Below are 16,198 nucleotides of genomic sequence, written 5' to 3' on the forward strand. Positions count from 1 at the left end.
TCTTGCTATCAGAGCAGCCACAGGCAGCTTGCTTGGACACCATGGCAAGAGATGAGTCAGACCTCTGTATGCATTAGGAAGTTCCTTCTGGTTTGTACCAGAGGAGCTATCATATTGTGACACAAAACTATGTAGATATTTTTGAAGGAAGAAATTGCTTCTACCAAAGTGTAGTGTGGATAGAACTGCTGTCAGACATGTATCTAAAATGTGAGAGCCTCCAGGGTCTGAGATCTCAGGTCTGAATTCAGTATCTTGAAGGAGAAATGCCTGACTCTTTTCATTGACTAAAAATCATAGGACAATAATGTTTTTTTCCTTAGAAACCTTCTGACAATTAAGAAAGTAGGCTCCTAATTTAGACACTCATAAAAATTTTAAAACCTACTATGTTATTCACAGTTTAAAATACCATTCATGCAAAACTTATATATAGCATGTTTGCTGTCTGCCTAATATTTATTCAAAACTCTTTCCCACTGCAGCTGGGAATGCTGTTTCTAACCACCAAAGACAAGTGCAGAACACTGGGGATGTAGAACAATTGGCATTGTTAAAGGCAACAGGGAGAGCTTTCATCCAAAACACACCACGCGTCTCACAGATGCTGGTTATCTCCCAGAGCTGGTACTGATAAATGATGTACAACATGATTGAATGCTGAGACACAGCCAAGCAGAGAAAAGGGTATCTAGGAGGAATTCCTTCACAGAAAGAGGCAACTCATTAAATGAAGAGAGCAGGTACAGCATTTATTTTTCCTTTGCACATCTCTCTTCCTTCTCTCTTAAACTTGGGTCTTATTTGCTTGCGTGGTCTGTTTCAAGACAGAATCTTGGTCATGAGAGCAGCAAAACCTTTATTTCTTTGTGCCTAGGATGGGTTTATATAGGTATAGATGGTGATCGAGGGCATGTAAAGTGGTCTTGAAAAGGCGTTCCACTCTTCTGAGAAAGCAGGTGCTCACTTAAAAGGGGGTCTGTGATTCAATATGCCTTACTGTTACTCCCTCATAATGGATAGCAGGTTCCTAGTTTTCCTCCTTTCACTTTAATTTTTCATGGTATTTCTCCCAATTTCAGAATGTCTGAGTTGTCCGAAAGATCATCTCTATTGTTTGAAAGGTTGTACAGTTTTCTAGATGTCCCGGTTTTGGCTAAAGTAGTTGTTCTTTACAGTGGCTGATATGGGTCTGTTTTTTGGATTTGTGCTAAGCACGGGGTTGATAATACAGAGATGTTTTTGTTATTGCTGAGAAGGGATTACACAGAGCCGAAGCCCTTTCTGCTTTTTGGACAGCCACACTGGTGAGAAAGTTGGGGGTGTGTGGGAGGCTGGGAGGAGACACAGGTGACCCCGGGACAGGTGACCCCAACTGACCAAAGGGATATTCCAGACCATATGACATCACGCTCAGTATATAGAATGTGGGAATAAGAAGGAAGGAGGTGAGGTGTCATCATTTGGAATGATGGTGTTTGTTCCCAAATCACCATCATATATGATGGGACCATGCTCTCCTGGAGATGGCTGAACAGTTGCCTGTCCATGGGAAGCAGTGAATTAATTCCTTGTTTTACTATGCTTGTGTGTTCGGCTTTTGCTTTCCCAATTAAACATCTCTATCCCAACTCATGAGTTTTCCAGGTTTCACCCTTCCAGTTCTCTCCCCAATCCCGCTGGGGAGTGAGTGAGTGGCTGTGTGGGGCTTTGTTCCTAGCTGGGGTTAAACCACAACAGCAGTCCAACCTGTCTCATATATTAAACTGTGTAAAGAACATTTGGAGCTAATTGAAAACATGCATACACTTCACAGATGAATGCCTCAGTCATTATCTTTCAATTATGAATCTTGGCTCTATCTATTCTTCAATATCTGGTTTTGAAACCATCTTCAAATCCTGACCTATAAGCTCAGTAGCTTGTGTAAGATCTGGAAGATAAAGAACACTTTCAGGTTGGGCTCTGCATTATGTCAGATCCTATTTATGGGGAAATATAAAAATTACAGTCTATGGTGACTACAGTGTGGCACATACTTAATAGAATAGGCATAATTTTCTCAGAAACACTGGCATTTGAAAGCAGAAATCAAAGAATTTGCAATATGTTATACCCGGCTCTGATCTACTTCCAAATATAATAGGAGAGTTTTTAAAAGAAATCATAGACTTTTATCCACTCTGCTCTTAGGTTCAGAACCAGACAGTGCTGAGTATTAAAGTGTGATTCACTGACACTGATTCAGGAGTCACTGAGGACATTTTAAACTCACCCCAGTGTAGATGATTGTAGATCCACTTGAAGTGGTATGATCCAGCAACCATGAGAACACACAGATTTCAAAACCTTCAAAAATTGCTTGTTTTAATTTGCTGTTGATTGCTAAAATATTTTTTTAAAAAATTGTTTCTCTTTAGGCAATTGCTAACAGATATGGGGGAATGTTCTAATGAAATTTTAATTTTTAAAAAAAATTGTTAAAAGCAATATGAATAAGTGAAGAAATGTGGCATTCACAAATTGCTTTTTCTTACACAGGAAGGGAAAAAAGGCTTTTAATTTATTAGAGTATTACACTTTGACATTTTTATATTTGATTTGCTTGTCCAAGTTTTAGTTATTTGATGGAAATTACCTTCCATTTTGGAATTTATTTCATTTTAGGGAAAAAATATACAAATTTTAAAATTAATTATTAATTGATGAGATAAAAGATGCTGGCAATTAACAAGTTATTATCTTTTATGCTTCATTTCTATTTTCATTGCATTCAGAAGTCTTATGGGCCAGGGAAACAATACATATCTATTTCTAATGGTTTACAGCTAGGATGAGAAAAGTGAATATATTAAGAAAGATTTTTCCCATTTATTTTCATAGACTTTATTTCTCAGTTCAACTTCATGACATAAACACAGAAAATGTTACAAGTCATGTCATGCCTCCCTTGATCATTATCACTATATTCAGTTCAAAACAAGATTAACTAGGTACAAACTGGTCAGAAAGTAATTTGGCTGGTCACTGGAAGAACAATATTAATCATCAGAAGATAATATTTTCTTTTAGCCCTATTTATTCTCTGAGAATTAGTTCTAGAGATTAAAATTATTCCATGGCCAAAGTAGCTCAGCTTTAAGCAACAAAATCAATTAACCCAATTAATCACAGATCCATTTGATCAGTGAAAAGCGTGATATAACAGCAGATCATGGTACTGAATGATTAATGAATTCTCTTTCAGTTCTGAGAAGACAAATAGAAGTGTGATTTTTCTGTTCCATTTCTAACAATAATTATAGGCCTCTATGCAAAATGTCACACTAGTTTTATAATAATTGACACTTTTTGATCTTCTAATGTATGCTGAGATTGAGAAGAGACTCAGGTGTTTGCCCATTCCCTTCTCTCCCTTCAGTACCTGTAAGGCTGACTAAACAAAGGGACCTTGCATTCTGGGTTTGGGTCATGACATGGCTGGGTCCAATTACTTCCCCTAAGCTGGCCTGCTGCAAGGGTCATGTTTTAAAATGTAAAAGAAAGGAGTAAAAACTCCTCTTTTCCCCAGGAAAAGAACATGTAGGAAGCATGGAAGAGGAATCAGTATCCATGTCCGGTCTTTCTCTTCCTTACAGTGGAATCATATTTTTATCCTTGCATGCCACAGAGCATAGTGGTTTGGAGATTTTTTTAAGTCTGGGATACATTTAACTCTTCTACAATGGTGGTACAAAGTCCACCTCACCACAGTAATTACGATATCCTAAAGAAAAATAAAAAATGAGTGAAACTTTTATGGCTGCTGTGAAGGATGAGTATTTGTATGCAGACAGCATGGGTTGGGAAGGTTGTTGTCATATTTTCCTATGGACTACGCTATGAAATTGCAAATCTAACAGAATAAGCAACGAAAATGTATGTTTCACAGTCTAATAGTTCTCTTCTGTAGTCTCATCCCAGAGTTATCCCTCCCATGGAAGCAAACTGAGTTGCATTTTCCTTTGAAAAAGTGGTTTTCTTCACACTACCTGCCTAGCCATGCTTAGTGTTCGGTCGGATGACTCAATTCACTTGTTTGTGAGATACTAGCCACAAATATTCATTCCTTGTGCCTCTTCAGGAATGTAAAGAAATACCCAGATTCCCCTTTATCAATTTGTTAAAGAACAAGATGGCTTAGTTGCCTCACTGTAAAGCTTATTTGCCTAGAAGCTTTAGTATATTACAGTACTTAAAAATTGTACAACTGATTCTACAAGTGCATTTATGAACAACACATCCAGCAACAGTGCACACAGTGGATGGGATATAATCCCACTCTTCCTAGAGAAGACAAACACAGCCATTAGCAGAGTTCAATCTGATGCCGGTACACACAAATCTGAATGCTTTGTCTATTTTCCTTGCAATAGACTGATGTAAGTCACCAAAAGAAATAGAAGTCATTGCCTTTTCAGTCTGTCAGGTCAATGATCCATGAATAAAGAAGCCTTCATGCCAAGAATTAGAATAGATTGGAGATCTGTTACTTTTATCTTCAGTGTACTTGAAAAAAAGCCCATTATGAGGATTTGTATATGCACTGGTTTTCTTGTTGTGTTTTACTTTTTTCCTGATTATAAATCCATTTTTTCAAGACTTTCTTATATGCAAATACAGAATAAATACACTAGTGCAGCTGTAAAGGAATATTGAAGTATGCCAAATGTACACAATAATTTAAATATTAAATGCATTTTTACCAACTTTATAGGTAAAATTTTACAGTTATTTAAATGATTTATTAAAAAATCAGATCTTATACTTGCACAACATATTTATCTGAGTATAACTAAGGATAACCAAGTGAGATGAGAGAGTAGGAATACTCTCAGCTGAGACTGTCTTTCATTAAGTTTGGCTGTGGTTGTTATACCAGTGTGCAGTAACCTATCTGGGACACTGAAGATCACTTCCTGATAGTACAAGTCAGTAAAGTGAAGTCTGGTATTTCTTTAGTATAATTGGCTACATTTACAAAAGTTAATGAGTACATCCATATCAGAGGAGGATAACAAGAAGCACAGAGAAGTTCTTGTTGATTTTGATTAAAGCATTAATGACAACTCTCTTAAGTAAAGTTCTATATAAAATAAAGAAATACTCAAATGGAAAAACAAAGCAAAACAAAACTATTCGGGACTTTTCTTCAAGTCCACCAATACATTTCCAGTGCAATATTACACTTCAATTCTTCCACAGCTATAACCCTGCTTGTGTGCTGCAACAGGGAAATGACAAAGCTATTTAAACAATCATTGACAATAGGCCTTGTGTGATTATATCCTTCCACATTTAAAAAAAATTTAAAAATGATGATTTACTGTTTAGCCAATGACAACAAATCTTAACTGAAACAATTTTCTATATTTAACTCTGTTAACTTTCAGTCATCAACTGAATATTACTGTAAAACCATATTTCTGTATTAGAAGTAGTTTTCTTCTTGGAAAGAAAGTTTGCATGTTCCATTTCCTGGTATGTAACTTATTCAGACCTTGCTAGTTCATTCTAAATTCAGAGACTCGTGGAAGAAATGTAAGAATCCAACAAAAAAAAGCACAGAAGACCTGAAAGATTTTGTTGTAATAGAACCAAGCATCTTATCCCAGGTAAATAGCAGGCCAAATTGCTTGAAACATCTCCTTTATTGAGATACGTATTGCTTTATTGAAATACATACAACACTTTCATTGTGCTCTATGAAATAATGTTTAGGGAACATACTTTTTGTTCGCTTTTTCTAAACAGTCTATATGTGTGTGTATATGTGGAGGTAGGTGCATATATTCTTTAATTTCCTCAGTCCTACTCACACACAAAAATAGTATTTGGATTTGCGATGTTGTAGGGGAAAGAAAAATATATCTACCCCTCCCAACTTGTTTAATTCTTTTAAATTTTTAAGCTAACAATGTTATATAAGCATATCTCTCATTAGGCTACAAGCAAAAAAGATATAATCAACCTAGGATTTGGGGGTTTTTTGTCATAAAATTCAGGAAGTTTGTCAGAAAACACAAAAGCAAAATCCCTAGGTTAAAAAAAAAAGGTGAGATGTCAAGGTTTGGAATACCCAGGACAGACAAGATGACAATGAATAATGCAGACTCTGACTGGGACCTTTCTTGGATTCTGGGTTCCAAAGGAGATCTTGGTTTGTGTGGTCTCTGTTACATCGGATGGACAACTTGTCTCATGATTTAATTTGTCACACGCCACTTATGTATCAAATCCAGGGAAAAGAATAGTCTTGAGGATACTTATGTATGGCTGTTTCAGTAAGGAAAAGAGGTTCTTTATACACTCAGTGTCCTGTCCTTTTAATTTGCAAATATGAAATGAGTAGCCAAAAGATGGAGTCCAACCACCCATGATTAATAAAGTTGTCTAAAATCCAACTATAATTTCCTGCAAATATCAAAAAACTAGCTTATTTTTTCTTTTTGAGCTTAAGGCTTTGAAAATTTTACCACTTCTTTTAAAGATCGTAACACCAAGGAATCATAGAATATTCAATTGAAGGCAAGGAGTACCACAGAAGGAAAAAAAGGTGAAGCAAAAGCTTGGTACATGTAAGACTGATAGTCAACACAGTTTTATGTGTGGGAAACACAGTAATCTTTATGGCAAAAAACATCAAGCTGCAGTAAAACAATGTTGATGACTTGGCTTGGCTGTTATAGGACGTTTATTATCTGATTCCCATGAATGTTGTGGTAGACTCACTGGGATCTTAAATTTAATTATTCCTGTTTCAAATAATATTGAGAGAAAAAAGGAGGCAGGAAATAAGAAAAATGTTTGAGGACCACATGCGAAATAAACAATTGTGAGGCTGACGTTAATCTTTAAATTTTACAATGTGTTTTAAGTTAATTGTATTTAATAAATTTTATCATGCTTTGAATTTTTCAGAATGTTTCTGGGTGACTTTCTATACTAAAGATAACAAATATTTTTTCATATGTATTTGCATCTATAAGCATACTTATGCACAAAAATAAAATCTGGTTTATCATTTTGGGCTGCTGACCATAAGTAGAAGTTAATAAACTGGACTGACACCTGTAAATGGAAGATATGTCAGATCAAAGGTATAAATACAGTGCTTAAGCTAGTATACAACTTCTAAAATTATGGATTAATTCCACAGTATAGAAAATACTTTTAATATAATTTTTTGAGATAGGTATTAAACCAAACTTATTCATCAGTCTGTTAACCCTTCAGTATTTATTATTTGATATTTATAACTATGAAAACTCGAGTTTGAACATCACAACTGAGATGTAAAAAAGTAAAAGTCAATATCGTTCTACTTTAAATTTTATTTGGGTTACCTATATTCACTATTTGTTCCTCTAATTGCTGCAATCTTAATTCTTGAAGAAATCCCGAAATGTGGTGCTGTGGTGAACTTAGAAATCAGACCTTCACACTAGTCCCTAAGTGGTTCATTGAAGTGGTTGAAAAAATTCAAATTTGAAAATTCTATCTCCATGTTAGATTCATACATTTTGAGGTAGTTGATAATGTGATGCCTATAAGAATTTTTCTGTTGGAAGGCACTGGTTATGTAAAAATAACCTTATTTTCACTGATATGAAAGAGAGAGCCCTGCATCATTGAGCCACAGACTCTCCAATGGTGAATGTTTTCATCAAAAATCTGTAACATTTCTTACAGATGATAATGTGTGCATGCTTAGTATCCAGAAAAAAAGGAGAAAATTATCTATCACACCAATGCTTTAAATGTAATGGATCAAGTACTCTTGATTTCTCTATGATCAGCACTTGAAAAAGCAGAGGAGAAATATTTGCTTCATTGTAAACTTTGTACAAAATTTGAATTAAGACATAGTTTGCTATGGAAAGTGAAACAAAATAGCTGTGTTGCAGAGCTAATATAATGTAATCTTCCTTATTTGTTCTACATTTTTTCTTTCTTGTTTAGAATGCAAACTCCTGAGATCCCAGTGTATGGTTGTGTACACCTATGTCGTGCAAATAAAAGAAATATGACAATTTCATAACTAATATCCATAAGCTTCCCATAGCACAATTTCAGTTACATAAAAGGAAGATTTTGTTTACTAAGTTTTCTTTGACATTTGAGTTCAGTTACTGCCAAGGCAGAAGACAAGTTGATTAGGTCATTTGCATCATCTAAATGGAATTCTGAGTAATGTCATCATTCAATGGGTCATTGAGAACAGAAAAGTAATTGTATCCCATCAAACCAGGCTTTATAATCAAGAGAATAATACTTGGAATGTATCATTAGTCTGTACAGATACAAAGTCTGATTGGCTGATATTCAGATAAGGAATATGGACTTTGAATTGTAAAAGGGTGCTTAAGAGGGGAAAAAAAGAAAATATTAGGAAGGAGGAAAAGAAAAACACCTTTCAAGTGAATCCATGTTTGCATCCAAACTTATTCACATTAGTCGGATTTGATATCACCTTTAAATATTCTGTGATTCATCCAATAAAAAAAATATTTTCAGTAACAATATAATTTTATTTATAGGCATTATAGTTGGTTTAATCTGATGGAGACTGTTTCTACAGTGGATTGCATATTTTCTGATGTACAAATGTTCAAGATATCCCCACATTTCAAGTGGGACAGTAGGTCTTACTATCCAAACCAGCCTTAAACAAACTTGTACAGAAATGTATAACTTCAGGTACCTGAAGCACTTGACATCCAATCAACCCTGAATGGCTCAAGTTATTCCAAACTGTAAAAAGCACTTTCACTTAAAATGCATGCCACCACTGGAGAGGTGTTGAATCTGTTGCGTATTAAGTTAGCCTTTGTCAGCAGAACATTGCAGGGATTTAAATGTGTGTTAACAAATTACCTTCATTCAGAACACCAACTTGACCCGGATCTCCTGAGCTATAAAATTCAGCATGATCAAAAAAGAGAAAGGAAAGTGAGAGTCTAGGTTAGACTCTTTTGGAATTGTAATGTTTTCACTTTCAATACAACTGGCAAGAGTTTTAAGAAACTGGAGAATATCTTCTATTGAATGGAATATGAAAGAATCTGAGAATAATGCTGTGTTTAACCTCTATTCTATAAGGAACATATATTCACACGTGTCTGTATATCTTGCCTTAGGCCAGTGTCAAAGAAAAGAGAGTGTTCAATCCTGTAAGGTACTGAGTACTCTGGCTGTGATCCAGCAAAGCACTCAACTATGCGTTTAAATTTAAGTACATGGATCATGCCGCTAACTTCAATGGGATTATGCTTAAAGATAAACTAACCTTAAATGCTTTGCTGGATCACAGCCACAGTGCTCAGTATGGGCTGAATACAAATCCAACCTGAGAGGAGCGTTTTCTTCTCTGTTTCCAGTGAGAGCTCACAATATACATAAAAAAGTTCTTTTCAGAAAAGAAAGTTCATATTATAACCAGACTGAACAGCTTCAGAAGGGTGGGATGATTAATAAATCCTAAGGTGCTTGTGTTCAAACAAATAAGCAAAGCAACAAACAAAAACCAAGCTTTGACTTTCCCAGGTTCAGATATTCATTTTTTTTGTGTAACATAATGACAGAGCATGGAGAGGGATATAGATAAAGCAGAAAAAATCAAGTGAAAGATTAGAGACAGAGGGAAACAATGTTCCCTTTTCTCTTTTGCCAAATTTCTTTCCTGATTTTAGCTGTGGCCTCTCTTAATTCTGTAATTGAAAAGAACAAGTCTCTGAGTTTAAGCATGTATGAATACCCTCACAGAATTTACCTCAATTGAAATCAGACAATACAGTCTATATAATTAGAGACAAGTGACACTCTTATGTATCTGTTGCTGTTCCAGATGAAAACAACAGGAAAGTAAACTTAGGAAACAAAGAATATTTCAAAAAGCAAAAGCAAACCTGTGCTTTTCATCATTATAATTGAAGATTACTAAATTTGTAATTTGGTATACACATTTTGAACTTTTCCTTGGCTCCAATCAATGTAAAGAGGACCTGGTTAGAGGACTGGACCCTACTGAAAGAAGTCAGAAGAACCATATTTGTCTTCCAAAAAGCAAAGCAAGTGAGAAGAGAAAGAATCTATCATGTGTACACTTCCACCACTCACCTATTCTTGATGGACAGCAAGAAAGATTTGTCACCAATTTTTCTTTCATTACTATCAGACCAAGTCACCAAATCTTTGGTCAAACCAGCAAGTTTGTTTTCAAACAGTAGCTGTCACAACTCAGACGGTGAAAATGGGTTACCAGGCTGATGATACGACTTGAACAAACATGTAACAATTGCAAAATCCTGGGCTGTCTGACTGACAAAATGACAACCAAGTCACATTAATCTTCGTGTAAAAGAGAAAAAGAGAACATGTCCTCTAAAATAGCATACAAAAACCTAGGATTGCCTCAGCAAACTTGTCCACATGTGGCTTTCTCAAAGGCTTGAATCTTATTTAAAAATAATGCACAATACATACAATAGAGCTTCATATTTGAAGAGAAATAATTAAAGACAGCATAGCACTTTCTAGCTAACAGCTCTTGCTGAAGCAATGGGCAGCTCTGGCAAAAGTCTGCCACAGTGCACCCTGAAGTACAATCAAATCAAACTGATAAAAAATTCTATCAGAGGTTAGTGAACATGAAACACTTTTGAACTACAAAGCACCCAAGCAACTCAGCATGTGTATTTTTTTCCCCTAGCTTTATCTTATTCCCACAATTCAACTTCTCACCTTTTCATCATATCCATCAATTTCTTCCTTGTTGAGAAACAATTATACCCTAGGAATCTCTTGAACTCATTTATAACTCTATTTTTGAACCTTGAACCTTGTTCTATGGCTTTATTATTTTTTTTACAGAAGATCTGCTCTAATTTTCTATTTACTCGTAGATCCTTAATGCTACAAAATATTCTTCAGAATCAAAATTTATCACCAACACCTATCAATTTCTTTCACAAACTGAAGAGCTTTTGATTCAACTCTTGAAATTTGAAGGAAGTTCTCCATTTATGCAGATAAATTTTATGTTTTAACCAAATATGCATAATGTTTTAAAGGAGGACATATTTTCTTAGCTATATGCCCATAGATTTACCTTTTTAATGACATAAGTCAGAAAAAGTACCATAAACATTCAACTGCTTGATATCTTTTTCCCATCACACACAGATTTTTATCTCTCAACTTCTGAAGAGAACAGGCAAGAGTTTACCACTTGTATGTAGTATAAGAACTCATAGCCTAGTCTTTTGAAATGCTTTTGCAATTTTTCACAAAAACTTAATTTTGTTTGACTGAAAATTCCGCTTGGCTCCTATATGGGAAAACATTTTAATCTGTAGTTCATTGATGCTTATCTAACTCAAATCAAGAGATACTTACACTTTTGACGTCCAGTATCTCTTCCATAGCACTTGCAAAAATCACTGCGATACCTGTAGCAGCTCTTTTCCTGGGAGGCAAGTTTCCATGAAGAAATTTATCTTCAGAACTAAAATTCTTTGGGAACATCATCGAAGAGACTGAGAATGAAAGGCATTTGGAAAGATAATTTTCTTCCAGGGTTAGACTTCGTTCTGTACTAAGGCATTTTGGTGATTCTCTACTGGTTTTTGACTATTGCAATGCCCTGCTGATGCCCTGGTAGAGTTTAGGGTGATCTCAAGGTCAGTTCTTTATCCAAGCTCTTGGTTTGTTTTCACACTGATGTTAACTCCATTTTTCAACACTGAGGCAAACTCCTTTGCAAAGTCACTGCTCAATGTTCCCAATATCAGCACACAACAACTGAGCTCTTGATTAAGGACCCAGCATAAAACATTGGCAGGCTAACACGAACCTAAGGTGCTTGTTAGCTCTAGGGAGAAGTCTCCTGCTTTGAATATGAATGAAGTTAACATCTAAATGAAAGCTAAATCTTGAATTTACACTTCAGCAGCAAAAAAGGCACTTGGAAATGTTAACAGTTTACGTTTTAGATTCCGAAGAGAAATGAACAAAATGAATCTCACAGAGAATGGAAGCATGTTTAGGCAGAGCAAAGTAGAATATTTCTTATATTTTATTTGTATATGACTATGTTTAATACAGACTTCTCTCTGTGTCAGTCTTGTTGAGTTAGGAATCTTTTACTGCAGTGTACTTCCTGTAACCCCAGCAGCATAACTAAAATAAAGTTCCATTTTCAAGAAAACTAGCAAATGCCATCCATTCCAGGAGGCAGTGGAGTTATTTATATTTAATTTCTGATTTGAATTAGTGACTAAGCATAAGCACTATTCAGACTTCACTCTATTGGTATATAAGTGCTTTGAAAATTGGGAAATGGGAACTTACATAGTAATTATGATGTGTTACTTATCTGATAATTTAATCAAAATTACCACATATTTAAAACTGAAAGTAGGAGAAAATACATGCAACATAAAATAGGATTTCATCCCTTCTTTGGATGTAGCTCAATGAGACAACATTGCTGCTTCAAGGGATTGAGGTATCTCCCTCTTCTTCCTGCTTCAATCATTCCCCTCTTTTCTCCAGCTCTTTCTTTCCCACTTCATATTTGCATTCATCTCTGTGCAGCAATCTCACTTCTCTTGTGTCCACTTTGACACATCTGCTCTTGAAGGTAAATGCAGGTAAGAGTCTGTGAAAGCAAGGAGTTGATAAACCTATTCTGCTTGTCATAACAAGACAAAAATACTCTCCTGTTTTTGCTGGGGGGGTTGTGTTTTGTGGTTTGTTGCTGGGGTTTTTTCAGCCAGATTTAGTTTATTGAATTGATTTACTGCACAGAGAGTGCTGCTGGCTCAAGGTTGGGAAGGGTTGTACAATGAGAAATGTTGAAGCAGCAGAGGTAGGGGAGCGGAATATTGCTTGTTCCCATTTGAAGGTAGAAAGGTCTTAAGTCATCTCAGGTTTCTACATAACTGCACCACTAAGATATGATAGTTTGAAAGGTCTAACAGGGAAATTTGGTGTGGTATTGCCACACAAAAACCTAACTTATGGTCAAACTTTGTAAACCTACCTTAAAAGACTGAAAATTTAATTTTGCCTTCAAATGTGTTAAAAATTTTTTTTTGTAGAATGATTCAACATTCAGCAAAGAATCTAAGGGCCTGTCAACTTCTGAATCAGACGCCCAAAGTTAAATGAGGTTAACATCTGAATATTCATCCTAGCATAGCCCTGAGGGCCCAGTGCAGAAACAGCAATCTTGAAGTTTTTCCCAGAGCCCTTCTTCAGAAGAAGCTGAAGAGATTATTTTTGACCTTGTAGAGCAAACAGCTGTAGAGGTAGAAGTCTCTTGCAGAGAATACTATGCCATCAACCAACATGTTTTTGCTGAGAGACGAACTCTTTTGCTGCAAACAAAATGTGATGCAGCCTGCTGTCTATCTCTACTCTGTGATAGCATAGGATTTAATGGAGCTTTGTTGACACAAAACTTCAATAATGTAGTACAAATCAGTCCTGTCCTAAAAATGAGTGTCAGCTTACTCTAACACACTTTCTCTTATTATTCTCTACCCTCTCATAATTAAATAAAAATGGTTAGCTTTTCTGAGCACTTATTTGCTTTGAGAAACCAAGTTCGACATTCTGCCTGTGTTGACACATAGATCTTATTCCTCTTAGATTAAAACAAATTCTAAATCTATTAATTTATATGGATTTGCTTTCCTCCCTGCTAGGTGCATTACACTGCTCTAGATTACAATGAATATAATTTCCTGTCAAACGTCTTTTTTTTTTGTTTTCACATAGTCCCTCTGCTTTTCATTAACATGAACGTGGGATAAGCTTATGACAGTTTCTTTGACTTCTACTCACCCTCTTCAAACCTCCTAATTGTTTTTCATCTCTGCTTTAATTGTATAGCTCCACAAAAACATTTCTCTCTTCTTTCCTCTGTAGTCAAAAGAGCTCCTCTTTTTGAGCTACCCTTCGCTTGTTGGTTCAATGCTGGGTAAAGCTACTTGAGTTGCCTCTCAGTACGACCCTTTGAATTTTGTTTTGTGCACATCTGTTTTTTCTTTGTTAGGAGAAAACAAAGCAAACAATGGTGTGTTATGTGTCAGAGCACAGCTTTTACACTCTTACACCATCCTTGCACTTGCTGTCTAAGGCCCAGTAGCACTGCTATCAGGAATGTTATACCTTGCAATTTTATCTAAAAGGCTAGAATGAATGACTTAATTCTAGTATATATTTTGATACTGCACAGTCTGAGAGTATGATTGCATTAACTCCAGTTAGAAAAAGACTGGAATTCAGACCACTTCTTAAGAAATAAATGCATGTATTTCTCTGTAAGTAAAAGCTCAGATATTTATGGTTTGAGGGTACAAAGGAGTTGATCTCTAGCTTAATCTAAAGCCTACTGAATCAATGAAACACTTCCACTGGCAGCAGCTAATTTTGTAGCAGATCCCTTGCACGGTATCTGTCCTCCACTGTTGGCCTATGCCTTGTTCTGTGACTGTATCAGCAAAGAAAAGGAAAGAGCATCTTACTTAACAGCTGACATAGGATACATCCCTGCTAATCAGAGATAAAAAATACCACTTCAGTAGAAGATGTAAATGTATTTATAAAAGCAAGAGTAAAATTATACACCTTTACAACTAATTTATCACTGTTCACAGTTTCCAGTCCATGGCAAAATAAATAAAAATAAATATTTACTAGAGGAAAGTGGATCTGCATTTAGAGAATTTTAATAAATGTTTAAAAGAAAATCAGCATAGTTCACTTGGCTTTGGCAACCACTTTTATCTTCTATCTGTCTGTCTTTGATGGATGTTGTTCATGCTCTTTAGTTTACAGTAACAAGCAGGTTTTTAATTTTTCTATCTTCCTTCTCTCTAGTGCCAGGCTATGATGGATGATATGACAAAAATATTCATCAGTAAATTCTAAATCCTGAATACAAATTAAATCAGTAATATAAGAAACAGATTTGCATTCTCCTTTGACATTGTTGTAACTGCATCTACTACTCTCGTTTTTCCCTTCTACTTGTTTAATCATGATAATAATACTAAATCAGCGTTAGAATATCTTGTATTTTGTTTTAAGTACATGAGCATACAGTATTGTTCTTATATACCTTGTGTCATTATTTGAGCTGAGGTGTTTGGATTTTGAATTGAAGCAGCATCAGCTGAATGAGAGATAACCATCAAGGACTGGATTTCCAACCAACCACATTCTGTGCTCTAAACAGCATGGGTAAAAAATTTTACTGGGTAAAAAAACTGGCTGTCTGGGCAGGCCCAGAGAGTGGTGGTGAATGGAGTTGTACTCTGCTGGTGGCTGGTCATCAGTGGGTTTCCCCCAGGCTCAGTGTTGAAGCTGGTCCTGTGTAACATCTAGTACCTATAATCTGGATATGATTATGAGGGGACTGAGTGCACCCTCAATCAGTTTGCAGATGACACCAAACCGGGCAGGAGTGTTGGCCTGATGGAGGGTAGGAAGGCTCTGCAGAGGGATTTGAACAGACTGGATTGATGGGCCAAGGCCAATCCCTGGAGACATTTAAAATGCATGTAGAAGTGACACTTGGGGGCATGGTTTAATGGTGAGCTTGGCAGTGTTAGGCTAATTGGTTGGATTCAGTGGCCTTAATGTCTTTTCTAACCAGAACAAATCCATGAATCTGTGATTCTATTATATGTTCCAGTTGTTTTTATTTTACTCTCCTGAAGGAAAATGTTCACTTTAACAATTTCTTTCCTCCAGTTCAGGGGTGTATGAGTCCCTAAAGGTCTGCTGCTTTTAAATGGTTGCTTGGAATCTTTCTGAGGTCCTCTGTCCTCCACGTAGAGAAAACCAGTATTTCCTCATACACAAAAAGAACAGTGATAAAAGAACTAAGGAAAATTTTGATCTTCCTTTTTAAGAGTATTTTCTTTTACACACAATTCCTACTTTAGAAAGGAATTTCATTCTCAGTCACTCTTGCATGAGACCTCTGTTAGGGACAAATGAATGCACACACAAAGAAGATTGTGATGTTGAAGTTTTCCTGAGAGACGAAATAACTGTTCAGGAATTTTAAAAATGACACTTATGGAAGTCAAGGAGGACTAAAACAAATTTATACAACTCAGAATGTTACTAGTTAAAAATCAAT

The 16,198-nt window shown here is 35.7% G+C and overlaps 1 protein-coding gene across 4 annotated transcripts in view; it reads left to right on the forward strand.

Annotated features, from left to right (window-relative positions):
- The first annotated feature begins 606 nt into the window (after positions 1 to 606).
- Positions 607 to 16,198, forward strand: part of LOC121672780 (cadherin-19-like) — a 114,247-nt gene continuing 98,655 nt past the window's right edge. For 2 of the 4 annotated variants that reach the window (XM_042045620.1, XM_042045618.1), the window contains exon 1: positions 608 to 743. The gene's annotated coding sequence lies outside the window, so the exon portion shown is untranslated. Of the gene's footprint in view, positions 744 to 16,198 lie in introns of all 4 variants that reach the window. The other 2 variants (XM_042045622.1, XM_042045624.1) reach the window with 2 other exon arrangements.

Source organism: Corvus kubaryi, unplaced genomic scaffold (assembly GCF_017639235.1).
Source record: "Corvus kubaryi isolate FWS band 111438036 unplaced genomic scaffold, C.kubaryi_AGA036_p1.0 64957, whole genome shotgun sequence".
Lineage (NCBI taxonomy): Eukaryota > Metazoa > Chordata > Aves > Passeriformes > Corvidae > Corvus > Corvus kubaryi.